Genomic DNA, 6,000 nt, shown 5'->3' with positions numbered 1-6,000 from the left:
GGCCTCAGTTGTTTTGGTTTGGGCCTCTGTTGTTGTGGTTGGGACCTCTGTTGTTGTGGTTGGGACCTCTGTTGTCGTGGCTGGGGCCTCAGTAGTTGTTGTTGGGGTCTCAGTTGTTGTCGTTGGGGCCACTGTGGTTGTTGTTGGGGTCTCATTTGTTGTCCTTTTTGGGACCTCTGTTGTCGTGGTTGTGGCCTCACTTGTTGTTGTTGGGGCCTCTGTTGTCGTTGTTGGGACCTCTGTTGTTGTGGGTGGGACCTCTGTTGTCGTGGGTGGGGCCTCTGTTGTCGTTGTTGGGACCTCTGTTGTTGTGGCTGGGACCTCTGTTGTCGTGGCTGGGGCCTCACTACTTGTAGTTAGGGCCTCTGTTGGTGGGTTTGGGGCCACAGTTGTTGTCGCTGGGGCCACTGTGGTTGTTGTTGGGGTCTCATTTGTCGTCATTGTTTGGACCTCTGTTGTCGTGGTTGTGGCCTCACTTGTTGTCGTTGGTGTTTCAGTTGTTGTCGTTGGGGCCACTGTGGTTGTTGTTGGGGCCTCAGTTGATGTGGTTTGGTCCTCTGTTGTTGTGGTTGGGACCTCTATTGTTGTGCTTGGGACCTCTGTTGTCGTGGTTGGGGCCTCACTAGTTGTCGTTGGGGTCTCATTTGTTGTTGTTGTAGGGACCTCTGTTGTCGTGGTTGTAGCCTCACTTGTTGTCGTCGAGGCCTCTGTTCTTGTTGTTGGGACTTCTGTTGTTGTGGTTGGGACCTCTGTTGTCGTGGTTGTAGCGTCACTTGTTGTCGTTGGGGCCTCTGTTGTTGTGGTTGTTGGGACTTCTGCTGTTGTGGCTGGGACCTCTGTTGTCGTGGCTGGGGCCACAGTAGTTGTTGTTGGGGTCTCAGTTGTTGTCGTTGGGGCCACTGTGGTTGTTGTTGGGGCCTCAGTTGTTTTGGTTTGGGCCTCTGTTGTTGTGGTTGGGACCTCTGTTGTTGTGGTTGGGACCTCTGTTGTCGTGGTTGGGGCCTCACTAGTTGTTGTTGGGGTCTCATTTGTTGTCCTTGTTGGGACCTCTGTTGTCGTGGTTGTAGCCTCACTTGTTGTTGTTGGGGCCTCTGTTGTTGTTGTTGGGACCTCTGTTGTTGTGGCTGGGACCTCTGTTGTCGTGGCTGGGGCCTCTGTTGTCGTTGTTGGGACCTCTGTTGTTGTGGCTGGGACCCTCCTTTGTCGTGGCTGGGGCCTCACTACTTGTAGTTAGGGCCTCTGTGGGTGTTGTTGGGGCCACAGTTGTTGTCGTTGGGGCCACTGTGGTTGTTGTTTGGGCCTCTGTTGTTGTGGCTGGGACCTCTGTTGTCGTGGCTGGGGCCTCTGTTGTTGTTGTTGGGACCTCTGTTGTTGTGGCTGGGACCTCCGTTGTCGTGGCTGGGGCCTCACTACTTGTAGTTAGGGCCTCTGTTGGTGGGTTTGGGGCCACAGTTGTTGTCGCTGGGGCCACTGTGGTTGTTGTTGGGGTCTCATTTGTCGTCATTGTTGGGACCTCTGTTGTCGTGGTTGTAGCCTCACTTGTTGTTGTTGGGGCCTCTGTTGTAGTAGTTGGGACCTCTGTTGTTGTGGCTGGGACCTCTGTTGTCATGGCTGGGGCCTCTGTTGTCGTTGTTGGGACCTCTGTTGTTGTGGCTGGGACCTCCGTTGTCGTGGCTGGGGCCTCACTACTTGTAGTTAGGGCCTCTGTGGGTGTTGTTGGGGCCACAGTTGTTGTCGTTGGGGCCACTGTGGTTGTTGTTGGGGCCTCAGTTGTTGTGGTTTGGGCCTCTGTTGTTGTGGTTGGGACTTCTGCTCTTGTGGCTGGGACCTCTGTTGTCGTGGTTGGGGCCTCACTAGTTGTTGTTGGGGTCTCATTTGTCGTCATTGTTTGGACCTCTGTTGTCGTGGTTGTAGCCTCACTTGTTGTCGTTGGGGCCTCAGTTGTTGTGTTTTGGGCCTCAGCTGTTGTGGCTGGGACCTCTGTTGTTGTGGCTGGGGCCTCTGTTGTCGTTGTTGGGACCTCTGTTGTTGTGGCTGGGACCTCCGTTGTCGTGGCTGGGGCCTCACTACTTGTAGTTAGGGCCTCTGTTGGTGTTGTTGGGGCCACAGTTGTTGTCGTTGGGGCCACTGTGGTTGTTGTTGGGGTCTCATTTGTCGTCATTGTTGGGACCTCTGTTGTCGTGGTTGGGGCCTCACTAGTTGTCGTTGGGGTCTCATTTGTTGTCGTTGTTGGGACCTCTGTTGTCGTGGTTGTAGCCTCACTTGTTGTCGTCGAGGCCTCTGTTGTTGTTGTTGGGACTTCTGTTGTTGTGGTTGGGACCTCTGTTGTTGTGGTTGTAGCGTCACTTGTTGACGTTGGGGCCTCTGTTGTTGTGGTTGTTGGGACTTCTGTTGTTGTGGCTGGGACCTCTGTTGTCGTGGCTGGGGCCTCAGTAGTTGTTGTTGGGGTCTCAGTTGTTGTCGTTGGGGCCACTGTGGTTGTTGTTGGGGCCTCAGTTGTTTTGGTTTGGGCCTCTGTTGTTGTGGTTGGGACCTCTGTTGTTTTGGTTGGGACCTCTGTTGTCGTGGCTGGGGCCTCAGTAGTTGTTGTTGGGGTCTCAGTTGTTGTCGTTGGTGCCACTGTGGTTGTTGTTGGGGTCTCATTTGTTGTCCTTTTTGGGACCTCTGTTGTCGTGGTTGTAGCCTCACTTGTTGTTGTTGGGGCCTCTGTTGTCGTTGTTGGGACCTCTGTTGTTGTGGCTGGGACCTCTGTTGTCGTGGCTGGGGCCTCTGTTGTCGTTGTTGGGACCTCTGTTGTTGTGGCTGGGACCTCCGTTGTCGTGGCTGGGGCCTCACTACTTGTAGTTAGGGCCTCTGTTGGTGGGTTTGGGGCCACAGTTGTTGTCGCTGGGGCCACTGTGGTTGTTGTTGGGGTCTCATTTGTCGTCATTGTTAGGACCTCTGTTGTCGTGGTTGTGGCCTCACTTGTTGTCGTTGGTGTTTCAGTTGTTGTCGTTGGGGCCACTGTGGTTGTTGTTGGGGCCTCAGTTGATGTGGTTTGGTCCTCTGTTGTTGTGGTTGGGACCTCTATTGTTGTGCTTGGGACCTCTGTTGTCGTGGTTGGGGCCTCACTAGTTGTCGTTGGGGTCTCATTTGTTGTTGTTGTAGGGACCTCTGTTGTCGTGGTTGTAGCCTCACTTGTTGTCGTCGAGGCCTCTGTTGTTGTTGTTGGGACTTCTGTTGTTGTGGTTGGGACCTCTGTTGTCGTGGTTGTAGCGTCACTTGTTGACGTTGGGGCCTCTGTTGTTGTGGTTGTTGGGACTTCTGTTGTTGTGGCTGGGACCTCTGTTGTCGTGGCTGGGGCCTCAGTAGTTGTTGTTGGGGTCTCAGTTGTTGTCGTTGGGGCCACTGTGGTTGTTGTTGGGGCCTCAGTTGTTTTGGTTTGGGTCTCTGTTGTTGTGGTTGGGACCTCTGTTGTTGTGGTTGGGACCTCTGTTGTCGTGGTTGGGGCCTCACTAGTTGTTGTTGGGGTCTCATTTGTTGTCCTTGTTGGGACCTCTGTTGTCGTGGTTGTTTCCTTTGTTGTTGTTGTTGGGTCCTCTGTTGTGGTTGTTGGGACCTCTGTTGTTGTGGCTGGGACCTCTGTTGTCGTGGCTGGGGCCTCTGTTGTCGTTGTTGGGACCTCTGTTGTTGTGGCTGGGACCTCCTTTGTCGTGGCTGGGGCCTCACTACTTGTAGTTAGGGCCTCTGTGGGTGTTGTTGGGGCCACAGTTGTTGTCGTTGGGGCCACTGTGGTTGTTGTTTGGGCCTCTGTTGTTGTGGCTGGGACCTCTGTTGTCGTGGGTGGGGCCTCTGTTGTCGTTGTTGGGACCTCTGTTGTTGTGGCTGGGACCTCCGTTGTCGTGGCTGGGGCCTCACTACTTGTAGTTAGGGCCTCTGTTGGTGGGTTTGGGGCCACAGTTGTTGTCGCTGGGGCCACTGTGGTTGTTGTTGGGGTCTCATTTGTCGTCATTGTTGGGACCTCTGTTGTCGTGGTTGTAGCCTCACTTGTTGTTGTTGGGGCCTCTGTTGTCGTTGTTGGGGCCTCTGTTGTTGTGGTTGGGACCTCTGTTGTCGTGGCTGGGGCCTCTGTTGTCGTTGTTGGGACCTCTGTTGTTGTGGATGGGACCTCCGTTGTCGTGGCTGGGGCCTCACTACTTGTAGTTAGGGCCTCTGTGGGTGTTGTTGGGGCCACAGTTGTTGTCGTTGGGGCCACTGTGGTTGTTGTTGGGGCCTCAGTTGATGTGGTTTGGTCCTCTGTTGTTGTGGTTGGGAACTCAGTTGTTGTGCTTGGGACCTCTGTTGTCGTTGTTGGGACCTCTGTTGTCGTGGTTGTAGCCTCACTTGTTGTCGTCGAGGCCTCTGTTGTTGTTGTTGGGAATTCTGTTGTTGTGGTTGGGACCTCTGTTGTCATGGTTGTAGCGTCACTTGTTGACGTTGGGGCCTCTGTTGTTGTGGTTGTTGGGACTTCTGTTGTTGTGGATGGGACCTCTGTTGTCGTGGCTGGGGCCTCAGTAGTTGTTGTTGGGGTCTCAGTTGTTGTCGTTGGGGCCACTGTGGTTGTTGTTGGGGCCTCAGTTGTTGTGGTTTGGGCCTCTGTTGTTGTGGTTGGGACCTCTGTTGTTGTGGTTGGGACCACTGTTGTCGTGGTTGGGGCCTCACTAGTTGTTGATGGGGTCTCATTTGTTGTCCTTGTTGGGACCTCTGTTGTCGTGGTTGTAGCCTCACTTGTTGTTGTTTGGGCCTCTGTTGTCGTTGTTGGGGCCTCTGTTGTTGTGGCTGGGACCTCTGTTGTCGTGGCTGGGGCCTCTGTTGTCGTTGTTGGGACCTCTGTTGTTGTGGCTGGGACCTCCGTTGTCGTGGCTGGGGCCTCACTACTTGTAGGTAGGGCCTCTGTGGGTGTTGTTTGGGCCACAGTTGTTGTCGTTGGGGCCACTGTGGTTGTTGTTGGGACCTCTGTTGTTGTGGCTGGGACCTCTGTTGTTGTGGTTGGGACCTCTGTTGTCGTGGTTGTAGCGTTATTTGTTGACGTCTGGGCCTCTGTTGTTGTGGTTGTTGGGACTTCTGTTGTTGTGGCTGGGACTTCTGTTGTTGTGGCTGGGACCTCTGTTGTCGTGGTTGGGGCCTCACTAGTTGTTGTTAGGGGCTCATTTGTCGTCATTGTTGGGACCTCTGTTGTCGTGGCTGGGGCCTCAGTAGTTGTTGTTGGGGTCTCAGTTGTTGTCGTTGGGGCCACTGTGGTTGTTGTTGGGGTCTCAGTTGTTGTCGTTGGGGCCACTGTGGTTGTTGTTGGGGTCTCAGTTGTTGTGGTTTGGGCCTCTGTTGTTGTGGTTGGGACCTCGGTTGTTGCTGTTGGGGCCTCACTAGTTGTTGTTTTTGTCTCACTTGTTTTCCTTGTTTGGACCTCTGTTGTCGTGGTTGTAGCCTCACTTGTTGTCGTTGGGGCCTCTGTTGTCGTTGTTGGGACCTCTGTTGTTGTGGCTGGGACCTCTGTTGTCGTGGCTGCGGCCTCTGTTGTCGTGGCTGGGGCCTCACTACTTGTCGTTAGGGCCTCTGTGGGTGTTGTTGGGGCCACAGTTTTTGTCGTTGGGGCCACTGTGGTTGTTGTTGGGGCCTCAGTTGTTGTGGTTTGGGCCTCTGTTGTTGTGGTTGGGACCTCTGTTGTTGTGGTTGGGACGTCTGTTGTCATGGTTGGGGCCTCACTAGTTGTTGTTGGGGTCTCATTTGTTGTCCCTTTTGGGACCTCTGTTGTCGTGGTTGTAGCCTCACTTGTTGTTGTTGGGGCCTCTGTTGTCGTTGTTGGGGCCTCTGTTGTTGTGGCTGGGACCTCTGTTGTTGTGGCTGGGGCCTCTCTTGTTGTTGTTGGGACCTCTGTTGTTGTGGCTGGGACCTCCGTTGTCGTGGCTGGGGCCTCACTACTTGTAGATAGGGCCTCTGTGGGTGTTGTTGGGGCCACAGTTGTTGTCGTTGGGGCCACTGTGG

Source organism: Archocentrus centrarchus, chromosome 4 (genome assembly GCF_007364275.1).
Source record: "Archocentrus centrarchus isolate MPI-CPG fArcCen1 chromosome 4, fArcCen1, whole genome shotgun sequence".
Classification (NCBI taxonomy): domain Eukaryota; kingdom Metazoa; phylum Chordata; class Actinopteri; order Cichliformes; family Cichlidae; genus Archocentrus; species Archocentrus centrarchus.
This window is presented reverse-complemented; position numbering follows the sequence as displayed.